The 22,812-nt window shown below is 40.8% G+C and overlaps 1 long non-coding RNA gene and 1 pseudogene across 1 annotated transcript; both read left to right on the top strand.

Moving 5' to 3' along the window:
* Positions 1–1,191: 1,191 nt before the first annotated feature.
* Positions 1,192–22,812, top strand: part of LOC130522151 (uncharacterized) — a 38,686-nt pseudogene continuing 17,065 nt past the window's right edge.
* LOC130522160 (uncharacterized) lies at positions 7,287–8,167 on the top strand. Its single transcript, XR_008949567.1, has 2 exons — positions 7,287–7,822; positions 7,898–8,167. It is a non-coding gene; the product is annotated as an uncharacterized LOC130522160 (long non-coding RNA).

The raw sequence follows: 22,812 nt of genomic DNA on the forward strand, positions 1-22,812 counted from the left end.
AATCAAATGAACTTTTTTCATGAATAGTGAATATATGGAGGATCTCAGCTCTGTTGCTCTGACTTTCCTGTTTTGAATTGTACCTAGCTGGGCATTCATTCAGGGTGTCGTGGCATGATCAACTTTTGGCTCATCACTAGTTCTCCACTGGGGTCACCCAGGATCGGTGCCGGGGCTGCTGCTCTTTGCCATATACGCAACATTGCTCAGGCAAATCATCCCATGGTCTTCCATAGTGTTTTATACCACTGCTTTCCACATGGCACCCAGTTCGGCATGTCATTTTCCCCAGACTAACCCTCAGGCTCAGACTAGATCTCACCATGTCTCTCAGACATATCCGCATGGATGCAGGGCCACCACCTTCAACTTAACCATGGTGAAAATGAGCTCCTTCTTTCCTTGGCAAAACTATCCATTCATCAAAACATAGATCACAAAATTGGCCCTGCCTGTTATCGAGGCTGTTTGAAACCTTGGAGTCATGATTGTTGACCATCTGAGGTTTTGTGATCATGTAGCATCAGTCTCCCTGTCATCCCGTCACTTTGCCATATCCAACCTCAGAAAAGCCAGGCCATTAAACCTACAAATGCTGATACAAGCCATGGTGATCTCCCATATTTTCCACCAATTCAGATAGTCCAACGAAAGCAGGCCCATGCCACCTCACTGCTGATAGAGGTCTACTGTACCTGCCCACATTAAGATCATGTCATTCATGCTGACCGACAGACTAATACCTGAATCTGCTCCCTCTTACGTGAACAATCTTGTTTGAGCCCATGCTACCCCTCGTTGCTGCATCATTTTCCAAAAGCTGTCTGTCATAATAATTAGTGAGCATTTACTGAATGCATTACTGCAACATGGAAAATATAAAAAAGAATGATTGCTGGTTGGTTGGTTGGTTGGTTGTTGTTGATTGGTTAGAAATGATGCACATTATAACTCAACTCAAATTGAATTCTATTTATATATGATGCAAAATCCTATTCTTAAGGTAATCCAAAAATTTTCTTGTGGGTTTTTTTAACCTTTAAATCTTCCTTTAATTTCCCCAACATCAATTTTATCAAGCAAATCTGACATTACAAGTGATCGTGTTTCCTGTATCTCACACCCTCGAGTCATCTCCAGCTGCCCAATCAGATACAAGTGCAGCATTTATCAGTTTAAAAAGGACCAGTCTTCTCTTCACTCAGCCCAAAACTTGGAGCAAGATGACATCTGCAAAGTTGATCTTCTGGCTGATATGTTTGGAGAAATTTGGTGAGGATTTCTTTTTTGTTTGTATTTTGTTTATTTATGGCATCATTTGCAAAATTCTAGATTTAAACATTAAACGGTGTTCATTTCTAATTGTATTTGATTTTAGCTCAGACAGCTACAATGGAATTTTCTCCATCTTGAATTGGAAGACCAATTATATCTTGGTCAAACTGGACAGAACCTGACTTTGCCGTGTCTTCACAGAGATGATTTTTCTACCAGGATCTCTTGGTTTAAAGAAACTCTGGGAGAGCAGCCGATTCTGATCTGTATGTACAGGATATCAAGTAAATATTGTGCTAATGACTTCAAAACCAATCCACGTTTCCAACTACATCCTGGTAACAATGGAACTAATCTGACAATAACAGATTTGAAGTTATCAGACTCAGCCACCTATTACTGTGTAAATCAGTATTTAAATGCATTTGACTTTACAGAAGGTTATAATGTCATTGTAGAGGGTTCAGGGCTGACCATAGATCAGTCAGCATCACATTCTATCCAAGCAGAGGTTTCTGTGACGCTGAATTGTACAGTCCATACTGGGTGGACTTGTGATGGGGATCACACTGTTTACTGGTTCAGAAACTCTGGACCATCTCAACTGGGACTCATGTACAGCCATACAGGCAGGAACAAGCAGTGTGAGAGGAAAACCAACACCTGTTTCTACAGCTTCTCCATGAAGAACCTGAACACTTCTCAGACTGGGACCTACTATTGTGCTGTTGCAGCATGTGGACACATTCTGTTTGGAAATGGAACCAAGTTGGTGTTTGAGGGTGAGTGAGTTTGAAATAATTTTATTCAAAAGCTGTGAAAGTGTTACGCTCGAGAGGACTGGCGGTCAAGTGTGGCAGAACCCCAAAGAAGGCAGACAGACACGGGAATTAAAGTAACTCAGCCGGTTTTAATGAAAACAAAACAAAGACAGGAGGGAAGAAACTAAATGAGGAGGGAGGCCGAGACAAACTATAGGGGGCGTGATGCGGCAGACGAACCAAGTCCGAGATCCAGGGGCGAGAGTCCGTGGGGGAGTCCAAGTGTCCAGAGGCCAGGGGAAAATCCGTCCGAGGAAGGGGAAGAGGGGCTAGGAAGGTTGCAGAGGGGCAGGGGGAGACGCTGGAGAATGCTGGAGTCGCTGGAAGACGCAGGAACACAGAGAGGCGCTGGGGGGCGCTGGAAGATGCTGGAAGATGCAGGGAGACGCAGGGAGACACAGGGAGGCGCTGGGGGTCGCTGGGGAGCCTGGAGAGATGCTGGGTCGACGGGACGTGTTGCCAAAACATCAGTTAGATCAAGCACTGGCCTGAGTGCAGCGGGGCCTTTTATGGGTGCAGAGTCGTTTGGGCGGATTGGGTGCAGCTGAGGAGAGGGCCCAGGTGGTGGTGGTTGAGCTGATTGCACAGGAGGGGTGGGCCAGAGTAGGAGTCACAACAGAAAGTGCTATTTTATGTGCAGATTGTTTCCATAGGCCTGTAAAAATATAAAGCCAACAATGACCTCAGTGTTAAAAAAAAAAATCTAAAATGTAACTTAATTTCTTAATTGCTCTATGTTTAAAACACATAGAGCAATTTATAGCAACATGAACCTTAAGCTCTAATTTCATACAGTAATAAAATTTATGTTGTTTGAATTTTACACCACAGCAGCACATTAAAAACATTTGTGGTCAAAGTATAACTTTAAACTCATATTTTTGTTATGTCAATATAGATTCTCTTTAATACTGTTATTTTATAAATAATGTGTGAATGGTGATGCCTGTAGTTTCGCTGAATTAGAAAATATTGACATCATAACTGCCGTGATATAAAGTGAGAAGACAAATATGTGTAAAGACCTAAATAATTATCTGAAACAGTATCGCGGATATCACAATTTCTGATGCCTCTCGTTACAGATAAAGGAAACTATCTTGTTTTGGTGTATTTCCTCAGTGCGACCTGGATATTTACCATCATCGTGGTTATTTTATTAACCATTTCAGTTTATATGACGAAAAAGAGAAACAGCCATCACTCTCTGGGTAACTGATGTAATATATTTTGAATATTCTTAAAAATAATAAATAAATGAATGTTACAGTCACAGCTGCAATTATAAAGGTATGATTAATTACACTTCCGGTCTGCTTTAGATAGTAATTTTACATTTCTTCTAACATTCCATTTATTTTCAGAATCGCATGTAAGACTCTCACCTCTGTCCAAACCAAAGGTATTTTCTATTAGTCAGAATAAAGTTGTTCATTAAATATTCAAAATGCACTGAGTTCATTGTTGTCATTTACAGGATCGTCCAGATGCAGATGGTTCTGTTTTGTGGAAGAAGAAGAAGATGAACAGAGACATACCTGGACTGAATGTGTTTACTTCAGTGTAAAGCAGTAGAATAGAAAAATGACCATTTTCAACAATTTTAGATATCCTGTAGTTTCAGAAAACTCACAAAATAGAAAAAGGCTCTTCTGTGGTTGATTTATAGATATTTGATTCATTGTGTACATTCTACATTGTTCAGGATGTTCAGGATCCTTGGTACAATAAAGGAGAAAATAACCAACACACACTTGATTGTCTTGTCCTCCAACTACCAACGAATCATGGTGGAGGAGCTTAAGTGTCCTCAACATCCCAGAATCTGTTTTGTCTTAATTTGCCCCTCATAAGGCCTCCAATGGGAAAGGGGTACTAGGTGGAGGGCCAGATAAAGCACAGATCTCAAAGACATTATCAATTAGGAACAGCATATCCCACTTAGTGACCAGGGGGCCTAGGCCTGTGTTTGGAGCACATTTGTGTGCGACCAATGGCTGGGACTTTGCCCATGGGCCCAGATCGTCCAAACATAAAACAGAGACATGAGTCTGTCTTGCAGCAGGGTCTGGGGCCATATGCATTAAGTGATAGGCCATGGCAGGGACACACAAGGATAAAAAGGAGCTCAAGGAAATCCTCAGCAGAAAGAAGAGTTCCTTTTTCACATGCTCTGATTCTGAGAAGAAGGAAGTCAATAGAGAAGTTAAGCATGACATGAAAGCAGCCAAGCTATTGTACAAAAACCACCCTTTTACACATGGTCCTGCTGTATCTGCTGTCAGTATCTGCCACAGGCTGTATCTCCCAGGGCTTTATTTCCCCAGGTTTTGATTGTGTGCAACAACTGACTAGAGCTAAATGTCACTAAAACTTAAGAGATTGGTGGTGACTTTTCCAACAAGCACTTGCAGCTGCTGCATGTTTCTTATTAACAAAAAAATATCCTTAAAGTTAAAAAAAAGACTGTAGATAATCCAGAATGCGCAGCTGTTAATTTAGTGTGACATATAAATTTTTTAAATTCTGTTTGGAAATGCAACCACGTTGGTGTGTGGGGGTGAGTATCACTTTAACTCATTCCTTGTTATGTCAGTATAGGTTCTGCTTCTATATTGTTACTTTATAAAATAATTTGTGACTGGTGATGTCTATTGTCTCCCTGAATTACACAGTAATGACATCATAACTAGCTTAATATAAAGTGAGAGGACAAATTTGTGGAAATACTTAAGTGATTGTCTGAAACGGCATCGCGGATATCACAATTTCTGATGCATCTCGTTACAGATGAAGGAAACCATCTTGTTTTGGTGTATTTCCTCAGTGCGGCCTGGATATTTACCATCATTGTGGTGTGTTTTATTATCCATTTCAGTTTTTATGACAAAGAGAAAAACAGTCATCACTCTCTGGGTAACTGATGCAATATATTTTGAAGATTCCTAAAGGTAAACTGGGAAAATTACTTTAAAAAAATGTCTTCCTGTGTTTTTAAAACAGACTCTCAATCAAGATTCCAAACTTCATCCACAGCAAATGCAGAGGTGGAGACAATTTTGATTTTTTTTTTTTTTAAAGTTTATATGTATAAATAATCCTTATGTACACACAATAACTTACCCTTTATAACATATCTCCAGGGCTACCAAGAGGAAAACAACCTCCATTATGCAGCTTTGAGAACAACCAGCCCAACAGATCAATGCAGAACAGACAGAATGAATGTGTGTACTCTGCTGTGAGGCTGTAGATGTCTTGTTGTCATTGCAGCTTAACACAGGACCTAATTAAGTATTTTGTATTTACTCATACCGGTTCCTACATTTTCAATTGTATCATTTATCAGTCTCGATGAGGCAAAGTTTTCCTAATAAAGTTGTTTTTTCTGGCCATGTCAACAAATGATAGATTACCTCCATATATTTATTCATTTTATGAAGACAAAGCTTGTATCGTGCTGTTGCAGTCCTTAATTTGTGAAGTCAAAAGCTGCAACAATCGTTTTCACAAGCATTCATATCCATCGGACTATTAAGTTGACCAAAACACCCACTGGATGAGACAAATGCTCCATTATGTGATCATGACCATGTAAACAGCAACAGGCTATGTCTTGGATACATAGAAATGCTAAGGCAGGGGCAGTATTATCCAAAGGGTTGGCGTACTCCTGCTGTGTCCACCGTGGTCTCTCCTTCCCGGAACTGCAGGAATGATTTTTGCTTATTTGGGATCCAACTTGCCAGCAGTTTAGAAAATGTTTAGCTCTCTTTGTTGACCTTTTTGACCTTTTTTTGTGAAACCTGGGGCATAAAGACTAACAAAGCAGATAACAAAACTGAACACAATACAAATATTAATTGTTGATTTAATTAAAAATTACTACCTGCTCAAGATTCCCAATACAACTGAAACCTTGACATCTGTCTGCTGCTTTTTGAATCTGCAGACCTTGGTTAGCTTCCTAATTGGTGCATCAGCATTCAGCATGATGAAAAGCAGTCACAGCTGCCATTGTTAAGATATAATCAATTAAAATTGTATTTTGCAACAAAAGACCTTCAACACTTTTATTAGAATTGTGAAAAACTGGCCAAGGGGTTTTTGTCCATCCCTCTATCGACTTCTTTATCTCTTTTAGGGGACAGGTGGCCGCTTATCCCACTTCTAACTCACAAAGACAAACAACTGTTCATGCCCTCATTCACTTCTAATGTCAATGCACATGGACACGGGGAGAACAGGCAAACTCTGCACAAAAAAAACCCTGACTGCAGGAACCTTCTTGCTTTGTGGCAGCCATTTTAGCCCCTACATAACCGTGCCACCCCTGTGTCAGTTCACCTCATGTGTGTCTCCCCTTGTGTTGTGCCACTTTCATCATGTTGTGATTACTGATCACAAAGTGCCATAATCATAAAGCAAAATCTTTACAAATATTATGGTTATGCCATAATCATAATCTTTGAAAATATTATGATTATGGCACTTTTGAACTACCGTATTTTCACTGTAATAAAAGGCGCAGTCTCAGTTATGGGTGCTATTTCTGTATTTAAAACATACATAAGGCGCACCGTATTATTAGGCGCATGCTAAAACATACAGTAAAAAATGACAACAGAAGTAAAACGGTGAGTTTCGATACATTTATTGAACAAAATATTAATTCTTCTACCACAAAACCATGTTTACTGTTTACTGTAAACACTGTTTACTGGTTCAGAAACTCTGGACCATCTCAACTGGGACTCATGTACAGCCATACAGGCGGGAATAAGCAGTGTGAGAGGAAAACCAACACCTGTTTCTACAGCTTCTCCATCAAGAACCTGAACACTTCTCAGACTGGGACCTACTATTGTGCTGTTGCAGCATGTGGACACATTCTGTTCGAAAATGGAACCACGCTGGTGTTTGAGGGTGAGTGTGTTTGAAATCATTTTATTCAAAAGGTTTATACAAGTTGTTAAAGTGCTACATATTTTTGTGCAGATTATTTTATATATATTGTAGAAATAATTTACATAATATCCAGTTTTTAAAAAAATTAAGCCAGAATCCACTAATTTATTTTATTGTCCATAGAAAGGTTACCCCAGTTAGCTCTGTTCAGTTGGTTTCAAAATATATAGCGATTGATAAGGTGCACTTTATGATAAGTTTTATTCCTGATCATTTCTGAGTTGCAAATACCTGAACAAAAGCTTTGTGTGGAAATATTGTAGCCAAACTAGGAATTTGACGATGATAACTTGGATTTAGATTATGAACCTCAAAAACAATTCTTTAATTGGCTTAAACTTGCAATAAAAGGCCATTCCACCTCAACTCATTGGTTTCAGAGCCTGGGTACTTGAGAAAAACTTATTCAACAGAACTGGTGGTTGGAGTAAATCGCTACCTGTACTTGTTCAAGCTCTACTGCCTGTTCTTCTTCACCATGGAACTGAAACCTTGACCTCTGTCTGCTGCTGTGTTCATCTTCAAATGATAAACACACTCAGTTCTCAGTTTACTTCCTGTGTGGTGCATCATCATTCAGCACCTTTCTGGTAGAGTATCTGGCTTTCTCGGTGTGCGTGATGAACAGTCACAGCTGCAATTATAAAGGTGTGATTAATTACACTTCTGGGCTTATTTTAGAGGGTAATTTTACATTTCTAACATTCCATTTTATTTTTCAGAATCGCATGTAATACTCACCTCTATTCAAACCAAAGGTATTTTTTTATTGTCAGAATAAAGTCGTTCATTAAATATTCGAAAGGCACTGAGTTCATTGTTGTCATTTACAGGATTGTCCAGATGCAGATGGTTCTGTTTTGTGGAAGAAGAAGATGAACAGAGAACATATCTGGACTGAATGTGTTTACTTCAGTGTAAAGCAGTAGAATAGAAAAATGACCATTTTCAACAATTTTAGATATCCTGTAGTTTCAGAAAACTCACAAAATAGAAAAAGGCTCTTCTCTGGTTGATATATAGATATTTGATTTATTGTGTACATTCTACATTGTTCAGGATGTTCAGGATCCTTGGTACAATAAAGGAGGAAATAACCAACACACACTTGATTGTCTTGTCCTCCAACTACCAACGAATCATGGTGGAGGAGCTTAAGTGTCCTCAACATCCCAGAATCTGTTTTTTCTTAATTTGCCCCTCATAAGGCCTCCAATGGGAAAGGGGTACTAGGTGGAGGGCCAGATAAAGCACAGATCTCAAATACGTTATCAATTAGGAACAACATATCCCACTTAGTGACCAGGGGGCCTAGGCCTGTGGTTGGAGCACATTTGTGCGCGACCAATGGCTGGGACTTTGTCTATGGGCCCAGATCGTCCAAACATAAAACAGAGACATGAGTCTGTCTTGCAGCAGGGTCTGGGGCCATATGCATTAGGTGATAGGCCATGGCAGGGACACACAAGGATAAAAAAGAGCTCAAGGAAATCCTCAGCAGAAAGAAAAGTTCCTTTTTCACATCAATCAATCTTTATTTATATAGCGTCTTATACAATCAAAATTGTTTCAAGGCGCTTTCCAGAATCTCAGGGCTTGACCCCAGACAAGAAACAGTGGCAAGGAAAAACTCCCCTTTAACAGGAAGAAACCTTGAGCAGGACCAGACTCATGTAGGGGGACCCTCCTGCTGATGGCCGGCTGGGTAAAGAGAGAGGAGAAGGGGGAGGACAGGTAGAGGATAGGATAGGTAGGAGAGGAGAGGGGTAGAGGAGAGGAGAAGTAGAGTGGAGGGGAGGGAGGTAGAGGAGAGGAGAGGGGAGGAGGGGAAAGAGGAGAGGAAAGAAGAGGAGAGGAGAGGAAAGGAGAAGGAGGGGGAGAGGATGAAGAGGAGAGGAGAGGAGGGAGGAGGAGAGGAGAGGAGAGGAGAGGAGAGGAGAGGGCACAGAGCACAGAAACACACACAAAAAATATGATGCACAATCACTTCAGCGGGGCCGGAGGTCATTATGCAGCTCCGAGGGCGGCGATACCTGTAAAAAATAATAGAGGGGTGGGGGGGGGGGAGAAGCAGAAAAACTACACAAGAATCAGCATAACTAGTCTGCTTGATGAGGAGAGGAAAGGAGAGGAAACCATGACCCAGTGGGGTGACAGAGGCCTGTCAGGTGATCATGTTTCCGGACCCCGGCAACCTTGGCCTATAACAGCATAACTAAGATGTGACCTAACGATTAGACGACCCCCTAAGTATGATAATTTGTCTGTCTATGATAGTAACTGGAACTACTGAATTAGTAACAATAAGCTTTTTCAAAGAGGTAGGTTTTGAGTCTGATCTTAAAAGTAGCGATGGAGTCAGCCTCCCGTACCTGGACAGGGAGCTGGTTCCATAGCAGGGGGGCCTGGTAGCTAAATGCTCGGCCCCCCATTCTACTCCTGGAAACTCTGGGAACCACAAGTAGACCAGCATTCTGAGAGCGGAGCGGTCTATTGGGCTGGTAAGGTATCACTAGCTCCTCCAGGTAGGATGGAGCTAGGCCTCTGAGGACCTTGTAGGTCAAAAGAAGGGTTTTAAAAATTATTCTAAATTTAACGGGCAGCCAATGAAGCGACGCCAGTACAGGAGTAATCTGATCTCTTTTGTCAATACCTGTCAGAACTCTGGCTGCAGCATTTTGGATCAACTGGAGGCTTCTTAAGAGTTGTTTGGACACCCTGATAATAAGGAGTTACAGTAGTCCAGCCTAGAAGTAACAAATGCATGGACTAACTTTTCAGCATCATGCCGCGTCAGCAGTTTCCTGATCTTTGTGATGTTCCTCAAGTGAAAAAAGGCACTTCTAGAGACTAATTTAATGTGTGAGTTGAAGGAGAGATTTTGATCAAACATGATCAAAACATGCTCTGATTCTGAGAAGAAGGAAGTCAATCGAGAAGTTAAGCATGACATGAAAGCAGCCAAGCTATCGTACAAAACCACCCCTTTTACACATGGTCCTGCTGTATCTGCTGTCAGTATCTGCCACAGGCTGTATCTCCAGGGCTTTATTTCCCCAGGTTTTTGATTGATGCAACAACTGACTGGAGCTAAATGTCACTAAAACCAAAGAGATTGGTGGTGACTTTTCCAACAAGCACTTGCAGCTGTTGAATGTTTCTTATTTTACAAAAAAATATCCTTAAAGTTGAAAAAGACTGTAAATAATCCAGAATGCACAGCTGTTAATTTAGTGTGACATATAAATTTTAGAACTTGTCTATCTGAATAAGACACACAGGGTATGATGAGAACTTATGTAGACACCCTAGGTGTTAGCTTACACACCCTCACACATGTGACACTGTGCAGTAGAAACAAAACCACAACATCAGTTACTGCTCGACCTGTTTGCTGTCTGTTTTTGCATTTGAAATGATATTTCTTTTCTTTCTTTCTTCTTCTTCTTGGAATAAAACATTACATAATTATATACACATCATGTAAAGAAATACCAAGTAATATACCATACCATTCATACGTTACCATACGTACAGCCATGTTTTTAGACTATGATGCAAAACACTTAAAGTTTTGACATGTTTAAAAATAATCCTGTACTTATATATTTTGTCCTGCAGTCAATCTTCTTCTAAAATAAGATTCAAATAAAGTTGCAGCCCTTTATTGTCTAAAATGTCCAAATGTATTTTTTGTAACACAGTCAGAATCTTTTTTGGGCTTGACTTTTCCCCTTCTTTCTTGGTGGTTTCAAACAGGAAGTCTTTGCTGTGTCTTAACACACAGCAGTCAAACTACATCGCTTCACTCTCTTGACCTTGGCATTCAAAGACAACTAGTGTAAGGAAAATGACATTGCTGTAATGTTAATGTGATCCCCATTGCAGTCACATCAACACATGTTCTTGTCAATAGTGTTATTTCTGTTGTATTAAGCACATTTATCCATCAAATTGTCTGTATGCAAACATTTTTAGATTAGATTATATTTTAGATTATAATGACACATTCACTTGAGTACATACATTTTGTTTAATATATAGGTTAATAAGTGGACTAATTCATGATTTTATAGGCTTACAAAAACACAATATTCCAGTTCCTCTGATATACTCCGTGTTGATTCTATCCATGTGCAACAGAGAGTGCTTACATCTTCATCAGTTCCTCCTCCAGCTTCTCTTGCTGTCTTCTCCTCAGGGCCACTGTCTATGGGCCAGGGCCACCAATGCGGTGTTGCTCTGACTTTCCTGTTTTGAATTGTACCTATCTGGGCATTCATTCAGGGTGTCGTGGCATGATCAACTTTTGGCTCATCACTAGTTCTCCACTGGGGTCACCCAAGGATCGGTGCCGGGGCTGCTGCTCTCTTTGCCATATACGCAACATTGCTCAGGCAAATCATCCCATGGTCTCCCATGGTGTTTTATACCACTGCTTTCCACATGGCACCCAGTTCTGCGTCTCATTTTCCCCAGACTAACCCTCAGGCTCAGACTAGATCTCACCATGTCTCTCAGACATATCCGCATGGATGCAGGGCCACCACCTTCAACTTAACTATGGTGAAAATGGGCTCCTTCTTTCCTTGGCAAAACTATCCATTCATCAAAACATAGATCACAAAATTGGCCCCTGCCTGTTATCGAGGCTGTTTGAAACCTTGGAGTCATGATTGTTGACCATCTGAGGTTTGTGATCATGTAGCATCAGTCTCCCTGTCATCCCGTCACTTTGCCATATCCAACCTCAGAAAAGCCAGGCCATTAAACCTACAAATGCTGATACAAGTCATGGTGATCTCCCATATTTCCACCAATTCAGATAGTCCAACGAAAGCAGGCCCATGCCACCTCACTGCTGATAGAGGTCTACTGTACCTGCCCACATTAAGATCATGTCATTCATGCTGACCGACAGACTAATACCGGAATCTGCTCCCTCTTACGTGAACAATCTTGTTTGAGCCCATGCTACCCCTCATTGCTGCATCATTTTCCAAAAGCTGTCTGTCATAATAATTCGTGAGCATTCACTGGATGCATTACTGCAACATGAAAAAAATAAAAAAGAATGATTGCTGGTTGGTTGGTTGGCTGGTTGTTGTTGATTGGTTAGAAATGATGCACATTATAACTCAACTCAAATTGAATTCTATTTATATATGAAGCAAAATCCTATTCTTAAGGTAATCCAAAGTTTTTTCTTGTGGGTTTTTTAACCTTTAAATCTTCCTTTAATTTCCCCGCCATCAATTTTATCAAGCAAATCTGACATTACAAGTGATCGTGTTTCCTGTATCTCACACCCTCGAGTCATCTCCAGCTGCCCAATCAGATACAAGTGCAGCATTTATCAGTTTAAAAAGGACCGGTCTTCTCTTCACTCAGCCCAAAACTTGGAGCAAGATGACATCTGCAAAGTTGATTTCTGGCTGATATATTTGGAGAAATTTGGTGAGGATTTCTTTTTTGTTTGTATTTTGTTTATCTATGGCATCATTTGCAAAATTCTAGATTTAAACATTAAACGGTGTTCATTTCTAATTGTATTTTGATTTTATTTTGACCATAGATCAGTCAGCATCTCAGTCTATCCAAGCAGAAGGTTCTGTGATGCTGAATTGTACAGTACATACTGGGTGGACTTGTGATGGGGATCACACTGTTTACTGGTTCAGAAACTCTGGACCATCTCAACTGGGACTCATGTACAGCCATACAGGCAGGAATAAGCAATGTGAGAGGAAAACCAACACCTGTTTCTACAGCTTCTCCATGAAGAACCTGAACACTTCTCAGACTGGGACCTACTATTGCGCTGTTGCAGCATGTGGACACATTCTGTTTGGAAATGGAACCAAGCTGGTGTTTGAGGGTGAGTGAGTTTGAAATTATTTTATTCAAAAGCTGTTAAAGTGCTATTTTATGTGCAGATTGTTTCCATACGCCTGTAAAAATGCTAAAGCCAACATTACCTCAGTGTTAAAAAAAAAATCAAAAATGTAACTTAATTTCTTAATTGCTCTATGTTTAAACACATAGAGCAATTTATAGCAACATGAACCTTAAGTTCTAAGTTCATACAGTAATAAAATTTATGCTGTTTGAATTTTACACCACAGCAGCACATTAAAAACATTTGTGGTCAAAGTATAACTTTAACTCATATTTTTGTTATGTCAGTATAGATTCTCTTTAAATACTGTTATTTTATAAAATAATGTGTGAATGGTGATGCCTGTAGTTTCGCTGAATTAGAAAATAATGACATCATAACTGCCGTGATATAAAGTGAGAAGACAAATATGTGTAAAGACCTAAATAATTATCTGAAACAGTATGGCGGATATCACAATTTCTGATGCCTCTCGTTACAGATGAAGGAAACTATCTTGTTTTGGTGTATTTCCTCAGTGCGACCTGGATATTTACCATCATCGTGGTTATTTTATTAACCATTTCAGTTTATATGACGAAAAAGAGAAACAGCCATCACTCTCTGGGTAACTGATGTAATATATTTTGAATATTCTTAAAAATAATAAATAAATGAATGTTACAGTCACAGCTGCAATTATAAAGGTATGATTAATTACACGTCCGGTCTGCTTTTAGATAGTAATTTTACATTTCTAACATTCCATTTTATTTTTCAGAATCACATGTAAGACTCTCACCTCTGTCCAAACCAAAGGTATTTTCTATTAGTCAGAATAAAGTCGTTCATTAAATATTCAAAAGGCACTGAGTTCATTGTTGTCATTTACAGGATCGTCCAGATGCAGATGGTTCTGTTTTGTGGAAGAAGAAGATGAACAGAGAACACACCTGGACTGAATGTGTTTACTTCAGTGTAAGCAGTAGAAGTAGAATAGAAAAATGACCATTTTCAACAATTTTAGATATCCTGTAGTTTCAGAAAACTCACAAAATAGAAAAAGGCTCTTCTGTGGTTGATTTATAGATATTTGATTCATTGTGTACATTCTACATTGTTCAGGATGTTCAGGATCCTTGGTACAATAAAGGAGGAAATAACCAACACACACTTGATTGTCTTGTCCTCCAACTACCAACGAATCATGGTGGAGGAGCTTAAGTGTCCTCAACATCCCAGAATCTGTTTTGTCTTAATTTGCCCCTCATAAGGCCTCCAATGGGAAAGGGGTAATAGGTGGAGGGCCAGATAAAGCACAGATCTCAAAGACATTATCAATTAGGAACAGCATATCCCACTTAGTGACCAGGGGGCCTAGGCCTGTGGTTGGAGCAGATTTGTGTGCGACCAATGGCTGGGACTTTGTCTATGGGCCCAGATCGTCCAAACATGAAACAGAGACATGAGTCTGTCTTGCAGCAGGGTCTGGGGCCATATGCATTAGGTGATAGGCCATGGCAGGGACACACAAGGATAAAAAGGAGCTCAAGGAAATCCTCAGCAGAAAGAAAAGTTCCTGTTTCACATGCTCTGATTCTGAGAAGAAGGAAGTCAATAGAGAAGTTAAGCATGACATGAAAGCAGCAAGCTATCGTACACAACACACCCCTTTTACACCATGGTCCTGCTGTTCTGCTGTCAGTATCTGCCACAGGCTGTATCTCCCAGGGCTTTTCCCCAGGTTTTTGATTGGTGCAACAACTGACTGGAGCTAAATGTCACTAAAACCAAAGAGATTGGTGGTGACTTTTCCAACAAGCACTTGCAGCCGTTGCATGTTTCTTATTTAAAAAAAAATATCCTTAAAGTTAAAAAAAAGACGGTAGATAATCCAGAATGCACAGCTGTTAATTTAGTGTGGCATATACATTTTTTAAATTCTGTTTGGAAATGCAACCAAGTTGGTGTGTGGGGGTGAGTATCACTTTAACTCATTCCTTGTTATGTCAGTATAGGTTCCGTTTCTATATTGTTACTTTATAAAATAATTTGTGACTGGCGATGTCTATTGTCTCCCTGAATTACACAGTAATGACATCATAACTAGCTTAATATAAAGTGAGAGGACAAATTTGTTGAAATACTTAAATGATTGTCTGAAACGGCATCGCGGATATCACAATTTCTGATGCATCTCGTTACAGATGAAGGAAACCATCTTGTTTTGGTGTATTTCCTCAGTGCGGCCTGGATATTTACCATCATCGTGGTTGTTTTATTATCCATTTCACTTTATATGATGAAAAGGAGAAACAGTCATCACTCTCTGGGTAACTGATGTAATATATTTGAAGATTCCTAATGGTAAACTGGGAAATTACTTTAAAAAATGTCTTCCTGTGTTTTAAACTAACTTACCCTTTATAACATATCTCCAGGGCTACCAAGAGGAAAACAACCTCCATTATGCAGCTTTGAGGAACAACCAGCCCAACAGATCAATGCAGAACAGACAGAATGTGTGTACTCTGCTGTGAGGCTGTAGATGTCTTGTTGTCATTGCAGGTTAACACAGGACCTAATTAAGTATTTTGTATTTACTCATACCGGTTTCTACATTTTCAATTGTATCATTTATCAGTCTCGATGAAACAAAGTTTTCCTAATAAAGTTGTTTTTTCTGGCCATGTCAACAAATGATAGATTACCTCCATATATTTATATTCATTTTATGAAGACAAAGCTTGTATCGTGCTGTTGCAGTCCTTAATTTGTGAAGTCAAAAGCTCCAACAATGGTTTTCACAAGCATTCATATCCATCGGACTATTAAGTTGACCAAAACACCCACTGGATGAGACAAATGCTCCATTATGTGATCATGACCATGTAAACAGCAGCAGGCTATGTCTTGGATACATAGAAATGCTAAGGCAGGGGCAGTATTATCCAAAGGGTTGGCGTACTCCTGCTGTGTCCACCGTGGTCTCTCCTTCCCGGAACTGCAGGAATGATTTTGCTTATTTGGGATCCAATTTGCCAGCAGTTTAGAAAATGTTTAGCTCTCTTTGTTGACCTTTTTTGTGAAACTTGGGGCATAAAGACTAACAAAACAGATAACAAAATTGAACACAATACAAATATTAATTGTTGATTTAATTAAAAATTACTACCTGCTCAAGATTCCCAATACAACTGAAACCTTGACATCTGTCTGCTGCTTTTTGAATCTGTAGACCTTGGTTAGCTTCCTAATTGGTGCATCAGCATTCAGCATGATGAAAAGCAGTCACAGCTGCCATTGTTAAGATATAATCAATTAAAATTTTATTTTGCAACAAAAGACCTTCAACAGTTTTATTAGAATTGTGAAAAAACTGGCCAAGGGATTTTTGTCCATCCCTCTATCAGTCTTCGACTTCTTTATCCCTTTTAGGGGACAGGTGGCCGCTTATCCCACTTCTAACTCACAAAGACAAACAACTGTTCATGCCCTCATTCACTTCTAATGTCAATGGACATGGACACGGGGAGAACAGGCAAACTCTGCACAAAAAAAACCCCTGACTGCAGGAACCTTCTTGCTTTGTGACAGCCATTTTAGCCCCTACATAACCGTGCCACCCCTGTGTCAGTTCACCTCATGTGTGTCTCCCCTTGTGTTGTGCCACTTTCATCATGTTGTGATTACTGATCACAAAGTGCCATAATCATAAAGCCTAATCTTTACAAATATTATATTATGGTTATGCCATAATCATAATCTTTGAAAATATTATGATTATGGCACTTTTGAACTACCATATTTTCACTGTAATAAAAGGCGCAGTCTCAGTTGCGGGTGCTATTTCTGTATTTAAAACATATATAAGGCGCACCGTATTATTAGGCGCATGCTAAAACATACAGTAAAAAATGACAACAGAAGTAAAACGGTGAGTTTCTTCACATTTATTGAACAAAATATTCATTCTTCTGCCACAAACCATCAAAGTTTTCATCTTCTGTATCTGAATTAAACAGCTGCACTATTTCAATGTCCAACATCCCAAATTCCTCTTCTTCATCATCTGAATCAGACTCACCGACCGGTTCTGGTTCAGCGTTGATTTGTGTTAAAGCTCTTACAATACATGAAGACGGTATCAAAGCCCATGCGTCTACAATCCACCTGCATATGGTGGCATAACTTGCCCGCCGCTGCCTCATAGTCTTTGTGAAGGAGTGTTCGCCTTCCTTCATCCAGCGCTCTGTCCGTTTCCGTGGCAGCCGAGAACCACGGTGAACGACGACTTCTCGTGCCCCGTTGTGGGTATCGCCACCGTGCTGGTCCCCTTTTCTCCACTTTGTGGGTCAAAGGGATGTCAAAAGTCAAAGAGATCTCATCCATGTTGGTGATGTGGCTGGGCGCGGTTATCTTGTCGCGGCAGTTGGTGCGGAAGATGGCCACCCTCTCTTGGTAATCCGCGGGCAGCTGCTGCGCAACAGTTATCCTCGCACGTATGGAGAGATGCCGCCTCCTCATAAAGCGAAAATATTAAGATTGCTCGATTGCCATTTTCATTAAATATTTTCATATTTAATGTCCTGCAGTTTAAAGTAAGCCTCATTCATACGTGTCTCGCTTGACCGGCGCCATTTTAGGGGATCCTTACGCGTAGGTGTGCTGCTAATCGATTGGCGGAGCGTTTACCGTAGTGCACCCACCAAAGGCGAACTGCAGATTTTGGAACTCAGTCCACACACAAGGCGCACCATATTATAAGGCGCACTGTCAATTTTTGAGAAAATCTCAGTGTTTTAGGTGCGCCTTATAGTCATGAAAGGAGGACAGAAAAGCCACTTCTGTTTGTAGTTGTATATCGGCCCCCTGCTGGGCCACATTCAGAGTTCCTGTCTGAGTTCTCTGATTTTTTATCTGACTTGGTCCTTAGAACGGACAAAGTCATTATCATTGGAGACTTCAATATCCATATGGACGTTATAAATGACAGCTTTAGAAATGGCTTCATTTCATTACTTGAGTCAGTTGGTTTCCTCCAGCAGATAAACCAACCAACTCATAGCTTTAACCACACCCTAGATTTAGTCCTGACTTATGGTGTTGAGGTAGAACATGTGTCAGTGTTCCCTCAGAACCCAGTCCTGTCAGACCATTCTTTGATCACTTTTACATTTATGATTAAGGATTCTTCTATGCTCAGAACAAAGTCTTACTATAGCAGATGTCTTTCAGATAATGCTGTAGCTAAGTTTAAGGAAGTGATCCCTGTGCTGATCCCAGGACCACCGTGTGTTCCCCAGGGATCAGTCATTATAATCTTAGCCCTGCTGAGGTTGACTCTATTGCTGAAGGTGCAGCAACCTCACTGAGAATCACGCTTGATTCTGTTGCCCCCCTGAAAAAGAAAATAATAAATCAGAGGAGGTGTGCCCCCTGGTATAATTCACATATCAGGACCCTCAAGCAGAAAGTGCGAAGACTAGAAAGGAAGTGGCATTCTTGTAAAATAGACAGCTATCATGTAGCCTGGAAAGACTGTCTATTAGTTTACAAAAAGGCCCTCCGTAAGGCTAGAACAGCTTATTTTTCTTCTTTGATTGAGAGCAACCCCAGGTTTCTTTTCAGCACTGTGGCCAATTCACTAAGAGTCACAGTGTTTTAGATCCACGTATCCCTTCTTCCCTTAGTGGTGAAGACTTCATGAGCTTCTTCACTGATAAAGTTCTAGCTATCAGAGAGAAAGCTAACCAGGCCATCCCAACAACTGGACCATCACCAGATGTGCCGACTGTGGGAACATACAGGGTCTCCAACGAGCCCTTAAGCTCCTTCAGCCCTATATATTTTTCTGAGGTGTCATCGCTAATTCAGAAATCCAAGACCACCACGTGTCTTTTAGATCCCATCCCAACACACCTGTTGAAAGATGTTTTACCATTGATAGGCAGTTCTATCCTGGACCAGATCAATGGTTCTTTAGTGTCAGGTTATGTACCCCGGTCCTACAAGGTGGCAGTGATTAAGCCGTTGCTTAAAAAACCATCACTTGATCCTGATGTCTTAGCAAATTATAGGCCAATATCCAACCTTCCTTTTATCTCTAAAGTTCTAGAGAAGGTGGTGGTGACTCAGTTACTGGCGCACCTGCAGAGGAACGGCCTGTTTGAGATGTTTCAGTCAGGCTTTAGAGCTCACCACAGCACAGAAACAGCACTTCTTAAAGTCACTCATGATCTTCTTATAGCTTCAGATCATGGACTGGTCTCTATGCTGGTCTGCTGGACCTCAGTGCTGCTTTTGATACAGTTGATCACAGCATCCTGTTACAGAGACTGGAACATGTGATTGGGATTAAAGGGACAGCACTAGACTGGTTTAGATCATACTTATCTGATAGATACCAGTTTGCTTATGTCCATGGTGTTCCCTCCTCATACAGTAGGGTTAGCCATGGAGTTCCTCAAGGTTCTGTACTTGGACCAATCCGCTTCACATTGTAAATGCTTCCCTTAGGGAACATTATTCGACAGCATGGGATAAATCTTCATTGTTATGCTGATGACACTCAGCTCTATTTATCCATGAAACCAGAGGAGACAGAGAAGCATAGTGAAGCTCCAGACCTGTCTTAAAGTCATAAAGTCCTGGATGTCTTCAAATTTCCTCCTCCTTAACCCAGGAAAAACTGAGGTCATGGTGTTTGGTCCTGAACCTCTCTGGGATAGATTAGATCACATGATCACTCTAGATGGTATCTCATTAACATCTAGTCTCTCTGTGAGGAATCTAGGAGTAACTTTGATCAAAATCTCTCCTTCAACTCACACATTAAATTAGTCTCTAGAAGTGTCTTTTTTCACTTGAGGAACATCACAAAGATCAGGAAGCTGCTGAGGCGGCATGATGCTGAAAACTTAGTCCATGCATTTGTTACTTCCAGGCTGGACCACTGTAACTCTTTATTATCAGGGTGTCTAAACAACTCTTTAAGAAGCCTCCAGATGATCCAAAATGCTGCAGCCAGAGTTCTGACAGGTATTGAAAAAAGAGATCATTACTCCTGTACTGGCGTCGCTTCATTGGCTGCCCGTTAAATTTAGAATAATTTTTAAAACCCTTCTTTTGACCTACAAGGTCCTCAGAGGTCTAGCTCCATCCTACCTGTAGGAGCTAGTGATACCTTATCAGCCCAATAGACCGCTCCGCTCTCAGAATGCTGGTCTACTTGTGGTTCCCAGAGTTTCTAGGAGTAGAATGGGGGGCCGAGCATTTAGCTACCAGGCCCCCCTGCTATGGAACCAGCTCCCTGTCCAGGTACGGGAGGCTGACTCCATCGCTACTTTTAAGATCAGACTCAAAACCTACCTCTTTGAAAAAGCTTATTATTACTAATTCAGTAGTTCCAGTTACTATCATAGACAGACAAATTATCATACTTAGGGGGTCGTCTAATCATTAGGTCACATCTTAGTTATGCTGTTATAGGCCAAGGCTGCCGGGGTCCGGAAACATGATCACCTGAATGGCCTCTGTCACTCCACTGGGTCATGTTTTCCTCTCCTCTCCTCTCCTTTCCTCTCCTCATCAAGCAGACTAGTTATGCTGATTCTTGTGTAGTTTTCTGCTTCTCCCCCCCCCCTATTATTTACAGGTATTGCCGCCCTCGGAGCTGCATAATGACCTCCGGCCCCGCTGAAGTGAGTATATCATATTATTTGTGTGTGTTCTGTGTCTGTGGCTCTCCTCTCCTCTCCTCTCCTCTCCTCTCCCCCTCCCTTCTCCTTCTCCTTTTCCTCTCCCTCTCCTCTCCCTTCCTCTCCTCTTTCCCCTCCTCCTCCTTTTCCTTCTCCTCTCCTCTACCTCCCCTTCACTCTACTTTCCTCTCCTCTACCCCTCTCCTCTCCTACCTATCCTATCCTCTACCTGTCCTCCCCCTTCTCCTCTCTCTTTACCCAGCCGGCCATCAGCAGGAGGGTCCCCCTACATGAGCCTGGTCCTGCTCAAGGTTTCTTCCTGTTAAAGGGGAGTTTTTCCTTGCCACTGTTGCTTGTCTGGGGTTAGGCCCTGGGATTCTGGAAAGCGCCTTGAAACAATTTTGATTGTATAAGACGCTATATAAATAAAGATTGATTTGATTTGATTTGATGAAAATACGGTACTTGTAGAACTCCACAGCCTCCACCTCAACTCTTTCTCTAAGAGCTGGCCATAGTTTTGGTCTAGACATCCCAAAGTCAGTGACTAGTTACTTTGTCTTGAGGTGTTGAGGTGTATATGGTTCATGTGGCTCCAGGCATTCCATGAACAGGCTCCTATGCTCCGTCTGATTGTTGTTACTTCATCTCTTTGTTGTCCCTGATGCATGCCACAATGGCTGTGTCATCGACAAACTTCTAAATTTGGCACAGCTCAAAGTTGTAGTAAAAGTCTAATGTGTACAGGGTTAATAGTAGAGGGCCCAGCACTGTGCCCTGGGGTGCTCCTGTGCTGCTAATCACAGTGTCTTTCAGGCTGGTATACCGTGGCCTGTCGGTGAGATACGGTATCTGGAGAACCAAGAATCCAGGTCCACTACTATCATGCTGAGTTTGTCCCGTGCTGCGGTGTGAGGTGAGTTTCACTGGTCAGAAGACATTCAGCTCCCTGGGAGGATTCTTCTTAAGAACTGGGATGATGCATGTCTTCCACAATGTCTTTACACATTAACATACATATACCTGCATCCCCCCCATGCACACAACCTCACAAAACAACAAACATTTGTATACTTGCACATACTCTCCACATACTTGAACAATCATTGTCTGTACCTTCCATTGCACCACATGATCAATTTGCCATTTAAATCGAATTGATCCAGTGGCCATGTGTTTTAGTCTGTTCCGAGTAGACCCCCAGTTTACAACATTCAAAACAAGCAAAAGTTAGGCTTGATATTTAGCTGAAAATTAATTCAAACTGGCCACTCGGCCATGCTCAATTTATAATGTGTGTTCTGCTGTTGTAGTTTTATTTTGTAGAAAAAATATTTTAAAACTTGTAACAATACGAAAATGTTTTAGAATGTGTGCGTCAGAATAACACTCAAAGGTTATAAGAAATTAATCAGAAACCCAAGGGCTTAACTTGCAAGACCACAGAAGTCTAACACTGAGAAATATCTTGTATCCATTGGCTACCTCATCAGTATAACCAATACAGCCACATCATCAGACTACGGCATAGAATGTTGCACAACATAAAACATTTTAAGGCACACCTCAAATATTGACATACGGGAATGTGATGTTATTGATTGATCTTTGTAAAAATATGTTTCATAGATTAAAGACTTTTTTTATTCATGTAGTGACACCAGTCTGAGTTTGGGGTGATGTTAATTTCACATGAAGTCAACCATAACTATACTATTGCAAACAGGTACCTCTATGATACCATCACGTCAGGACCAATGTAATCACTGTGGGTATACCATGCTGTTGATATAAGGTCACACACGAATCACATCGTAATTTAGTGTGAAAAAAGCTTGAAAGGTAAATGACATGTGGTTTTGAACAGGATGTAGAAGTGTCTGCAGAAGCAGGAATTCTAGATACAAAAAAAAGGCACAGCATGGAGAAGGATGTATATATCAAGGCTTTCTTCATTAATTTGAAGTAAAAACACAACAGCCCTCCCCCCATGACACAAGCGATTATAAACGCCTAAAGGAAAGTGGTCAACAAGTGTTTCATGAAACTAACAGAGATTATGTTTCTACCAAGATCTCTTTGTTTAAACAAATTCTGGGAGAGAAGCCGAGGCTGATCTGTACGTAGTGGATATCAAGTAAACTTTGGATATTTGTGAATGACTTCAAAA

Source organism: Takifugu flavidus, chromosome 3 (assembly GCF_003711565.1).
Source record: "Takifugu flavidus isolate HTHZ2018 chromosome 3, ASM371156v2, whole genome shotgun sequence".
NCBI classification, from domain to species: Eukaryota; Metazoa; Chordata; class Actinopteri; order Tetraodontiformes; family Tetraodontidae; genus Takifugu; species Takifugu flavidus.